The following is a 12,231-nucleotide window of genomic DNA, read 5'->3' as shown; positions in this document are numbered from 1 at the left end:
CAATTCTGATATGCTGTGTTGCTGCTTTGCATACACTGCATAGATACCTCAGAATTATACAATCTATTTTCCTAGTTCTTTATGGGTAAGGGGTTAAATTGTCTTTCTTTAAATGTGAAAGGTGTTTCTAATCCTATAAAGAGGAAAGAACTTCTCATGTATTTCAAAAAACTCCACCCTGCCATAGTATTTATGCAAGAGACTCATTTATCAGCCATAGAAGCTAATAAGCTCAAACAAGATTGGGTTAAGGATTGTTTCTTTTCTTCAGCTGTGGGGAAAAGAAATGGGGTTGCCATTCTCCTAGCAAAATCATTACAATAAATACTCTTTTTATCTCTCACAAGAGTGATGCAGAGGGTCGTTGGGTTATGGTCATCTTACATATAGGTCAGCTGAAGATTGCTTTACTTAATGCATACGCTCCAAATATACAGTGGGGGAAATAAGTATTTGATCCCTTGCTGATTTTGTAAGTTTGCCCACTGACAAAGACATGAGCAGCCCATAATTGAAGGGTAGGTTATTGGTAACAGTGAGAGATAGCACATCACAAATTAAATCCGGAAAATCACATTGTGGAAAGTATATGAATTTATTTGCATTCTGCAGAGGGAAATAAGTATTTAATCCCTCTGGCAAACAAGACCTAATACTTGGTGGCAAAACCCTTGTTGGCAAGCACAGCGGTCAGACGTCTTCTGTAGTTGATGATGAGGTTTGCACACATGTCAGGAGGAATTTTGGTCCACTCCTCTTTGCAGATCATCTCTAAATCATTAAGAGTTCTGGGCTGTCGCTTGGCAACTCGCAGCTTCAGCTCCCTCCATAAGTTTTCAATGGGATTAAGGTCTGGTGACTGGCTAGGCCACTCCATGACCCTAATGTGCTTCTTCCTGAGCCACTCCTTTGTTGCCTTGGCTGTATGTTTTGGGTCATTGTCGTGCTGGAAGACCCAGCCACGACCCATTTTTAAGGCCCTGGCGGAGGGAAGGAGGTTGTCACTCAGAATTGTACGGTACATGGCCCCATCCATTCTCCCATTGATGCGGTGAAGTAGTCCTGTGCCCTTAGCAGAGAAACACCCCCAAAACATAACATTTCCACCTCCATGCTTGACAGTGGGGACGGTGTTCTTTGGGTCATAGGCAGCATTTCTCTTCCTCCAAACACGGCGAGTTGAGTTCATGCCAAAGAGCTCAATTTTTGTCTCATCTGACCACAGCACCTTCTCCCAATCACTCTCGGCATCATCCAGGTGTTCACTGGCAAACTTCAGACGGGCCGTCACATGTGCCTTCCGGAGCAGGGGGACCTTGCGGGCACTGCAGGATTGCAATCCGTTATGTCGTAATGTGTTACCAATGGTTTTCGTGGTGACAGTGGTCCCAGCTGCCTTGAGATCATTGACAAGTTCCCCCCTTGTAGTTGTAGGCTGATTTCTAACCTTCCTCATGATCAAGGATACCCCACGAGGTGAGATTTTGCGTGGAGCCCCAGATCTTTGTCGATTGACAGTCATTTTGTACTTCTTCCATTTTCTTACTATGGCACCAACAGTTGTCTCCTTCTCGCCCAGCGTCTTACTGATGGTTTTGTAGCCCATTCCAGCCTTGTGCAGGTGTATGATCTTGTCCCTGACATCCTTAGACAGCTCCTTGCTCTTGGCCATTTTGTAGAGGTTAGAGTCTGACTGATTCACTGAGTCTGTGGACAGGTGTCTTTCATACAGGTGACCATTGCCGACAGCTGTCTGTCATGCAGGTAACGAGTTGATTTGGAGCATCTACCTGGTCTGTAGGGGCCAGATCTCTTACTGGTTGGTGGGGGATCAAATACTTATTTCCCTCTGCAGAATGCAAATAAATTCATATACTTTCCACAATGTGATTTTCCGGATTTAATTTGTGATGTGCTATCTCTCACTGTTACCAATAACCTACCCTTCAATTATGGGCTGCTCATGTCTTTGTCAGTGGGCAAACTTACAAAATCAGCAAGGGATCAAATATTTATTTCCCCCACTGTAGATGATCCTGTCTTTTTTACTACCATATCGTCTCAATTAGCTTTGGTTGGGATAGATAACATAATTTTTGGAGGTGATATGAACCTTTCTCTAGATATTTTTCTTGACCATAAATGTAAAGTATAACCAAGGTCTCTAAAAGCAAACCTGATGCTGAGACACTTTCTCAACTCTTGGAATTTGAGTAACTGGTGGATAACCTATCCCACCAATCTTGATTACACATTCCATTATTTACTACATGACTTCTCTAGATTGGATTATTTTTTGATATCTAAATCCCTGGTTGCAAATATGTTATCTGCAATTGAACTCATTCACATTTCGGACCATGCCTGCATTACTCTAAGTGTGGATTTGGGTGAACCCTCCCTAGAATCGTGTGGATGGAGTTTCAATTCTTCTTTACTTCAAAATAAGGACTTTTGTGATTGTTTGCAGAAATTGCCAATGGAATATTTTATGATCAATGATTTACCTGAAATGGGTTATATAAATGTATGGGATGCTTACAAAGCATATAGAAAACGAGCCTTCTCCGGAGTAGCCCCCACATTCTGGAATGCTGTCCCTGAAAGGCTCCGCTTAACACAAGATTATCTGTAAGTTCTTAGTCACACACACACACACACACACACACACACGCACGCACGCACACACACACACACACACACCACACACACACACACACACACACACACACACACACACACACACTTACACCATTTAATCATCTCTCTGACTTGATTTGCAACTTTGACATTATAAGTAGTATACTATTGGGCTCATTTTTGAAAGAGATGGACGTCCAAAAAGTGACATAAATTGGCATTTGGACGTCCATCTCACAGAAACGTCCAAATCGGTATAATCGAAACTGCATTTTGGACATCTTTCTCAGAAATCCATCGGAAGGACTTCCAAATCTCAAGGGGGCATATCGGAGGCGTGTTTAAGGCGGGACTTGTGCGTTCCTAAGACTTGAACATCTTTGAGCCATAATGGAACAAAGAAAAAACACCCAGCACTAAAACGTTGATGTTTTGAGCTGGACCTGTTTTTATTACGAATAAGGCACAAAAAGGTGCCCCAAATGACCAGATGACCACTGGAGGGAATCAGGGATGACCTCCCCTTACTCCCCCAGTGGTCACTAACCCCCTCCCACCCCCAAAAAGTGTGTTGAAGAACATTACTTGCCAGCCTCTATGCCAGCCTCAGATGTCATATTCAGGTCCATGACAGCAGCATGCAGGTCCCTGGAGTAGTTTAGTGGACTTCAGAAAGGTGGAACCAGGCCCATACCCCCACTACCTGTTACACTTGTGCAGGAAACTGTGAGCCCTCCAAAACCCACCAGAAACCCACTGTACCCACATATAGGTGCCCCCTTCACCCGGAAGGGCTGTGGTAGTGGTGTACAGTTAGGGGTAGTGGGTTTTGGGGGGCTCAGCATAGAAGGTAAGGGAGCTGTGTACCTGGGAGCATTTTATGAAGTTCATTGCGGTGCCCCCTAGGGTGCCCGATTGCTGTCCTGGCATGTCAGGGGGACCAGTCTATTAAAAATGCTGGCTCCTCCCACGTCCAAATGGCTTGAATTTGGACGGGGTTTTTTTTGAAAATTGCCGAAAATTAAAGATGTCCAAATCACAAAACGTCCAAATCCAAGAACGTACATGGTATTTTCAAACACAAAAGATGGACGTCCATCTTTTTCAAAAATGACCTCCCCGCTTCGAAATTTGGACATCTTTGTAAAACGTCCAAATTCTAACTTAGACATTTCTTTCGAAAATGCCCATCCACACCATCCTTTGTATTGTTATTTGAATATTTTTTACTGCTGTGATTGTCTATTGCTTATGTTTGATTTACTCTTAATGTACACCGCCGTGATCGAATTCCTTCAAAAAGGCAGCAAATAAATCCTAATGAATAAATATGTCACGGGTGAAATTATTAAATACTAGTAAAAAAAGGCCCGTTTCTGAACAAATGAAATGGGCGCTAGCAAGGTTTTCCTCGGAGTGTGTATGTTTGAGAGAGAGTGTGTGTGAGAGATGGAGTGTGTGTCAGAGAGAGTGTGTGTGTGTGTGTTTGTGTGAGAGAGAGAGTGTGTGACAGACAGAGTGTCTGTGTGTGTGTGACAGAGAGATAGAGTGTGATAGAAAGTGTATCAGAGAGTGTATGTGAGAGACAGTGAGTGAGTGTGTACCCACACCCCCCTCTCGCAGGGTCCCCCTCCCCACCCCCACCTCTCTGGTCTCAGGACCCCCTCCCCACCTCCCTCTCCCCTGCTCCCCCTCCAGCCACCCATGTCCAGCGACCCTCCCCCCCCCCCCCCCGGCGCATCAAACCCCTTCACCACCCGCAGCTGCCACTGGTAACGCTGTCCGGCCACTGCTGCTTCTCCTGTTGAGCAGCAGCGGCCGCTACAAAAAGAAAAAAACAATGTTTTAAAACCTGAAACACGGCACCGCAGACAGCCATCAGGCATTGGCTGTTGGCTCTGCAGCCGCTCCTCCTCTCACCTCTCACGTTGCTGCGCTCCTCCGGGGTCTTACTCCAGGGGCAGTGACGTGGAGGTGAGAGGAGGAGCAGCTGCAGAGCCGACAGCCAATGCCTGATGGCTGACTACGGTGCTGCGTTTCAGGTTTAAAAACATTTATTGTTTTTTTTTCTTTTTGTAGCGGCCGCTGCTGCTCAACAGGAGAAGCAGCAGCGGCCCGGACAGCGTTACCAGTGGCAGCTGCGGGTGGCAAGGGGTTGATGTGCATCTGGGGGGGGGGGGGTTGATGTGCCAGGGGAGCTTGGGTGATGCGTCGAGGGGGTGTTTGAGTGGCGCACCCACAGCTGATTCCCAGGCAGGGGGAGGAGTAGGGAAACACGCAGAGCAACTTGCTCCGTGTGTTTCCCTACTCCTCCCCCTGCCTGGGAATCAGCTGTGAGTGATGTCAGCCTGGCTACGGAGCCTAGCTCAGCAACTCCAGGAGCCACGGACACAGGCAGCTACATTAGAACATTGGAGGTGAGAATTATTATATAGGATAGTGCTTATAAGAATAATTCTAGGAGGGAAGGAATGACCACTCTTGAAAAAAATTTCAAACAGCTAGAAGCTGATTATATTCAAAAACTCAGTTCTAGGATTCTGGAAGCTATTCAGAAACAGATTCCAATTTAATCAGCTTATGAGTGCAGCTGCTGGTGTATTGCTACTATCTCAACAAGCTACATATTACGCTGGCTGTAACAGAGCTGGTAGGCTCTTAGTTAATTTCATTAAAGGCTACTTTTATGTCAGCCATCCAAAATAAAGGTAATATATCCTGCTAACTAAAAAAGATGACATATTAAAATGTTATGTAGAATTTTATACTGACATTTACAGATCAAAAAATCATTCTATACCATGCTAATTTCTGAGTTTTTGAATAAATTACACAAAGTTACTATTTCTGAGACAGATATAAATACTCTTAATAAACCAATATCATTAGCGTAAATTGAATCGGCCATTGCGGCTTTGAAACCTGGAAAAACTCCTGGCAGCAACGGATTTTCTGTAGAATATTATAAACATTTTGCATCTTTGTTATCTAGTATACTACTTAAATTATATAATTATTTTATTTCAGCCGCCTCAAGCAGTGGGTCTTTTGCTGAAGCGAATATTATTCTTGAAAAACCTGTTAGAGACCCACTTCAAAAGCAAAACATTATAGACCAATAACGCTTTTAAGGGTCCTTTTACTAAGGTGCACTGAAAAATAGCCTGCGGTAGTGTAGGCGCATGTTTTGGGCGCGCGCAGAATCATATTTCAGCACACCTGCAAAAAATGCCTTTTTAAAATTTTTGCCGAAAATGGACGTACGTCAAAATGAAAATTGCGCGTCCATTTTGGATCTCAGACCTTACCGCCAGCCATTGACCTAGTGGTAAAGTCTCACTTGGTAACAGGGCAGTAGTGACCTACGTGTGTCAAATGCCACTTGGCATGCGCTCTGATATGCGCATCTGAAAATAAAAATTATCTTTCGGACGTGCGTATCAGACATGTTCCAAAAATGAAATTACCGCAAGAGCCATGCGTAGACGCGCATTTTGGCGCACATTGAGTGCACGTAGACGCTTACGCGGCTTAGTAAAAGGGTCCCTTAAATTACAGTTGTAAAATCTACATAAAGATATTAGCTGAGTGTCTTTCAAATAATATATCTACCCTAATCCACCCTCCACAGACTGGGTTTGTAAAAGGCAGACTGGCTGCTGATAATACTAGATTTTTTTCACACATTATACTACTACTACTACTTATCACTATAGCGCTGCAAGGCATACGCAGTCCTGTACACCATACATGAAAAGACAGTCCCTGCTCAAAGAGCTCACAATCTAAATAGGACAGGCAAACAACTAAGAGGTAAGGGAATTAAAGAGGTGGGGATAAAAGGGTTAGGAGTCAAAAGCAGTGTTAAAGAGTTGGGCTTTTAGCCTGGATTTGAAAACGGCCAAAGACGGGGCTAGAAGTACAGGCTCGGGAAGTCTATTCCAGGCGTGAGGTGCAGCGAGATAAAAGGAACCGAGTCTGGAATTAGCAGTAGAGGAGAAGGGGACAGACAAGAGAGATTTATCCACAGAACGGAGTACCCGAGGGGGGGCGTAGGGAGAGACAAGAGTGGAGAGGTACTGGGGAGCGGTAGAGTGAATGCACATTATAAAGAGTGCTCAATCTTTAGATACACCTGCTTGTGTATTCATTAGACGCTGAAAAAGTGTTCAATTACATTGAATGGCATTTTCTCTTTAATGTTTTAAAATGGATTAACTTGGTTGATGGGTTTATTACAGTGGTTAAAATTTTATAGTAACATAGTAGATGATGGCAGATAAAGACCTTAGTAGTAGGGTTGCTTTACTCATACTACCCCTCTCCTCAAGACCCTTCACTGGCTCCCTATCCGTTTTCGCATCCTGTTCAAACTTCTTCTACTAACCTATAAATGTACTCACTCTGCTGCTCCCCAGTATCTCTCCACACTCGTCCTTCCCTACACCCCTTCCCGTGCACTCCGCTCCATGGATAAATCCTTCTTATCTGTTCCCTTCTCCACTACTGCCAACTCCAGACTTCGCGCCTTCTGTCTCGCTGCACCCTACGCCTGGAATAAACTTCCTGAGCCCCTACGTCTTGCCCCATCCTTGGCCACCTTTAAATCTAGACTGAAAGCCCACCTCTTTAACATTGCTTTTGACTCGTAACCACTTGTAACCACTCGCCTCCACCTACCCTCCTCTCTTCCTTCCCGTTCACATTAATTGATTTGATTTGCTTACTTTATTTATTTTTTGTCTATTAGATTGTAAGCTCTTTGAGCAGGGACTGTCTTTCTTCTATGTTTGTGCAGCGCTGCGTACGCCTTGTAGCGCTATAGAAATGCTAAATAGTAGTAGTAGTAGTAGTAGGTCCATTCAGTCTGCTCAACAAGATAAACTCATTGTATGATACTTTATGACAACAATTCTCACTAATGAGAGGTACCAGGCAAGGGTGGCCCCTTTCTTTGCTTCTTTTTACTTTAGCACTTGAGCCCCTACTAATTGTTATCCAACCCTCTAAGAGGTATATCTATTTATTTATTTATTTCTTACATTTATAGCTGCACTTTCCCACTCATGGCAGGTTCAATGCGGCTTACATAGTAGTAGAATTACAAAGTATAATGCAGAGAAAAACAGACTAAGCTTAGCGGAGTAATGGGGATGTGTGGATAGGTAATATTATAAGGGAGAGGGGGTAGAGGAGGTAGGAGGAGGTGTTATATTAGGTTAGATTGATATAATCAGGGATAGGGTCAGGATAAGCATAGTGAAAATTGGAGGAGGTGTGGTCAGAGTCATTGCCGTTGTATCCAAGTTAAACTTTCAGCATATGCAGATGATGGCCTTTTATATATATCTTCCCCAAAGACATCCATTCCCCATATCTTTGAGATAATTGAGAACTTTGGCTACACCATAAATTGGTCTAAAACTGAGATGTTCCCACTAAATATACATTGTATACAGGAGGTCTATCCATCTATTCTCCGAGGACAAGCAGGCTGCTTGTTCTCACGACTGGGTGACGTCCGCGGCAGCCCCCACCAACCGGAAAAAAGCTTCGCGGGACGGTCGGCACGCAGGGCACGCCCCCGCGCATGCGCGGCCGTCTTCCCGCCCGTGCGCGACCGCTCCCGCCAGTTCCTTTTTTTCCGCGCCTGGAGAGAGTCGTGCCTTGCCGCTCTCTCTACTTCAGCCGCCGGATTCTTGCGATCGCGTATACGCGGATCGCGCTTCGTTAATTTAATTTAATTTCCTTTTATCTTTTCTTTTTACAAACAAAAAAAAAAAAAAAAAAAAAGACTGCGCGTGTGGAGCACGCGCTCCCCTTTTCCCTCGCTTCCAGCGGGGACGCTACATTGCGGCCTAGTGGTCGCTCGGTCGTTTGTTTTTTCGTGGTGTGATTTTAGCCACCATTGACGACTTTGACTTCGCCGACGCGATTTTCCGTCGATGTCCTCGAAGGTCCCGAGTGGATTTAAAAAGTGTGGTCGCTGCGGCCGGCCGATCTCGCAGACCGACACCCACGCTTGGTGCCTCCAGTGCCTCGGGCCGGAGCACAATCTCAAGTCGTGTGCTTTGTGTCTCGGTCTCCGGAAACGGACTCAGGTTGCGAGGCAAGTTCTGCGGGACCGTCTTTTTGGAACTTGCGCCGGCCCCTCGACGTCGACCTCGACGGCATCGGTATCGAAGGCCGGTTCTTCGGTACCGGTATCGATGCCCGAGACATCGGCACCGATGGCAGCGACCCCAGGAGAACAGGTCCCGTCGGCCCGCCGGTCCGCCGGTGAGAGTGGGGTTGAGAGGCCGCGTGGGCAGTCGGCCCCGGTCACTCCCTCAGCTCGTGAGCCACGGGACCGAACCCTGTCTGACCCGGTGCCTCGAGACCGAGGGGGATCGACCTCCTCCTCCTCCATGCCCTCCGGCGCCGGTGACGTGCATCGAAAGAAGGACAAAAAGCGTCGTCACCGGACGCCCTCGGTGCATCCTGAAGAGGAGTCGACGCCGAAGCGTCATCGTCGAGAGGAGAGGTCCCCGTCGGTTGTGGAGGGTACCGACGCGTCGGGGTTCCGGCACCTCGGTGCCGTCTCCTGGCTCCCAGCAGCTTCCGGCACCGACACCCTTACCGGCCCCACCGCCTTTCCCGGCAGCGGGCCTGGACGAGTGCCTCAGAGCCATCCTTCCGGGGATCCTGGAAGGGCTGATGCGCCAGGCTGTGCCGGCGCCGATGACTGTGGCGCCGGCGAGCTCTAGCCCGGCGCCGGAGCTGTCGACACCGCCGCCGCCGCTTGCGGTGCCAGTCTCGACTGCTACGCAGGTGGAGTCCCCGTCGACGTCGATGGAGGGAGCTCCGTCCCCGCCGGCGCGGGAGTCCACCGCTCGACGACACCGAGACCTCGGTGCCTCGACGTCGAGCCGGGCCTGGTACAGGACTCAGCTACATGAGCTAATGTCCGATACCGAGGATGAGGACTCGTGGGGGGAAGAGGAGGACCCTAGATATTTCTCCTCAGAGGAGTCTACGGGCCTTCCCTCGGACCCCACGCCTTCACCGGAGAGGAAGCTCTCACCTCCTGAGAGCCTCTCCTTTGCGCGGGATATGTCGATCACCATTCCCTTCCCCGTGGTCTCTGTGGAAGAGCCGAGGGCCGAGATGCTCGAGGTCCTCGACTATCCATCACCACCTAGAGAGTCCTCCACGGTGCCGCTGCACAATGTCCTGAAGGAGACGCTGCTCCGGAACTGGGTGAGACCGTTAACTAACCCCACCATTCCCAAGAAAGCAGAGTCCCAGTACAGGATCCACTCCGACCCAGAGCTCATGCGGCCCCAATTGCCCCATGACTCAGCGGTCGTGGATTCTGCTCTCAAGAGGGCACGGAGTTCGAGGGATACCGCCTCGGCGCCCCCGGGGCGGGAGTCTCGCACTCTGGACTCGTTTGGGAGGAAGGCCTACCAATCCTCCATGCTCGTGACCCGCATCCAGTCATACCTGCTCTATATGAGCATCCACATGCGGACCAATGTGCAACAGCTGGCGGACCTGGTCGAGAAGCTCCCGCCGGAGCAGTCCAGGCCTTATCAGGAGGTGGTCAGGCAGCTGAAGGCATGCAGAAAGTTCCTGTCCAGGGGTATTTTTGACACCTGTGACGTGGCATCTCGTGCTGCGGCCCAAGGTATAGTGATGCGCAGGCTCTCATGGCTGCGCGCCTCTGACCTGGACAAACCGCACCCAGCAGAGACTGGCCGACGTCCCTTGCCGGGGGGATAACATTTTCGGTGAGAAGGTCGAGCAGATGGTGGACCAACTGCATCAGCGGGAAACCGCTCTCGACAAGCTCTCCCACCGGGCGCCTTCAGCATCCGCCCCCACTGGTGGGCGTTTTTCCCGGGCACGGCAGGCTGCACCCTATTCTTTTGCAAAGCGTAGGTACAACCAGCCGGCCCGAAGGCCTCGTCAGGCACAGGGACAGCCCCAGCGCGCTCGTTCTCGTCAACAGCGTGCGCCTAAGCAGCCCCCTGCGCCTCCACAGCAAAAGCCGGGGACGGGCTTTTGACTGGATCCACGGGAACATAGCCGCCCTACAAGTGTCCGTACCGGACGATCTGCCGGTCGGAGGGAGGTTAAAATTTTTTCACCAAAGGTGGCCTCTCATAACCTCCGACCAGTGGGTTCTCCAAATAGTGCGGTGCGGATACGCCCTGAATTTGGCCTCCCTGCCTCCAAATTGTCCTCCGGGAGCTCAGTCTTTCAGCTCCCATCACAAGCAGGTACTTGCAGAGGAACTCTCCGCCCTTCTCAGCGCCAATGCGGTCGAGGCCCGTACCACCCGGGCAGGAAGGGCAGGGATTCTATTCCAGGTACTTCCTTGTGGAAAAGAAAACAGGGGGGATGCGTCCCATCCTAGACCTGAGAGGCCTGAACAAATTCCTGGTCAAAGAAAAGTTCAGGATGCTTTCCTTGGGCACCCTTCTGCCAATGATTCAGAAAAACGATTGGCTATGTTCCCTGGATTTAAAGGACGCATATACTCACATACCGATACTGCCAGCTCACAGACAGATCTCAGATTCCGCCTGGGCGCACGCACTTTCAGTATTGTGTGCTGCCATTTGGGCTCGCCTCTGCCCCACGAGTGTTTACCAAGTGCCTCGTGGTGGTAGCGGCCTACCTACGCAAGCTGGGAGTGCACGTGTTCCCATATCTCGACGATTGGCTGGTCAAGAACACCTCGGAGGCAGGAGCCCTCCGGTCCATGCAGTGCACTATTCAACTTCTGGAGCTGCTGGGGTTTGTGATAAATTACCCAAAGTCCCATCTCCAACCGTCCCAGTCTCTAGAATTCATAGGAGCGCTGCTGAATACCCAGACGGCTCAGGCCTATCTTCCCGAAGCGAGGGCCGCCAATCTCCTGGCCCTGGCTTCGCAGACCAGAGCGTCCCAGCAGATCACAGCTCGGCAGACGTTGAGACTTCTGGGTCATATGGCCTCCACAGTTCATGTGACTCCCATGGCTCGTCTTCACATGAGATCTGCTCAATGGACCCTAGCTTCCCAGTGGTTCCAAGCCACCGGGAATCTAGAAGATGTCATCCGCCTCTCCACCAGCTGCCGCACTTCACTGCGCTGGTGGACCGTTCGGACCAATTTGACACTGGGACGTCCGTTTCAAATTCCACAGCCCACGAAAGTGCTGACGACGGATGCCTCTCGCCTGGGGTGGGGAGCTCATGTCGATGGGCTGCACACCCAGGGTATGTGGTCCCTCCAGGAAAAGGATCTGCAGATCAACCTCCTGGAGCTCCGAGCGATCTGGAACGCACTGAAGGCTTTCAGAGATCGGCTGTCCTACCAAATTATCCAAATTCGGACAGACAATCAGGTTGCAATGTTTACGTCAACAAGCAGGGGGGCACCGGATCTCGCCCCCTGTGTCAGGAAGCCGTCGGGATGTGGCGCTGGGCATGCCAGCACAGCATGCTTCTCCAAGCCACATACCTGGCAGGCGTAAACAACAGTCTGGCCGACAGACTGAGCAGAGTCATGCAACCGCACGAGTGGTCGCTCCATTCCAGAGTGGTACGCAAGATCTTCCGA

General features: G+C 49.3%; 1 protein-coding gene across 10 annotated transcripts in view; it reads left to right on the top strand.

Moving 5' to 3' along the window:
• The window catches only part of MBNL2 (muscleblind like splicing regulator 2), a 314,090-nt gene that overhangs the window by 41,391 nt on the left and 260,468 nt on the right, over positions 1-12,231 (top strand). The gene's annotated exons all lie outside the window — the stretch shown is intronic.

Source organism: Microcaecilia unicolor, chromosome 4 (genome assembly GCF_901765095.1).
Source record: "Microcaecilia unicolor chromosome 4, aMicUni1.1, whole genome shotgun sequence".
Taxonomy (NCBI): domain Eukaryota; kingdom Metazoa; phylum Chordata; class Amphibia; order Gymnophiona; family Siphonopidae; genus Microcaecilia; species Microcaecilia unicolor.
The sequence above is the reverse complement of the archived record's forward strand: the minus strand, read 5'-3'. Positions and strand labels throughout refer to the sequence as shown.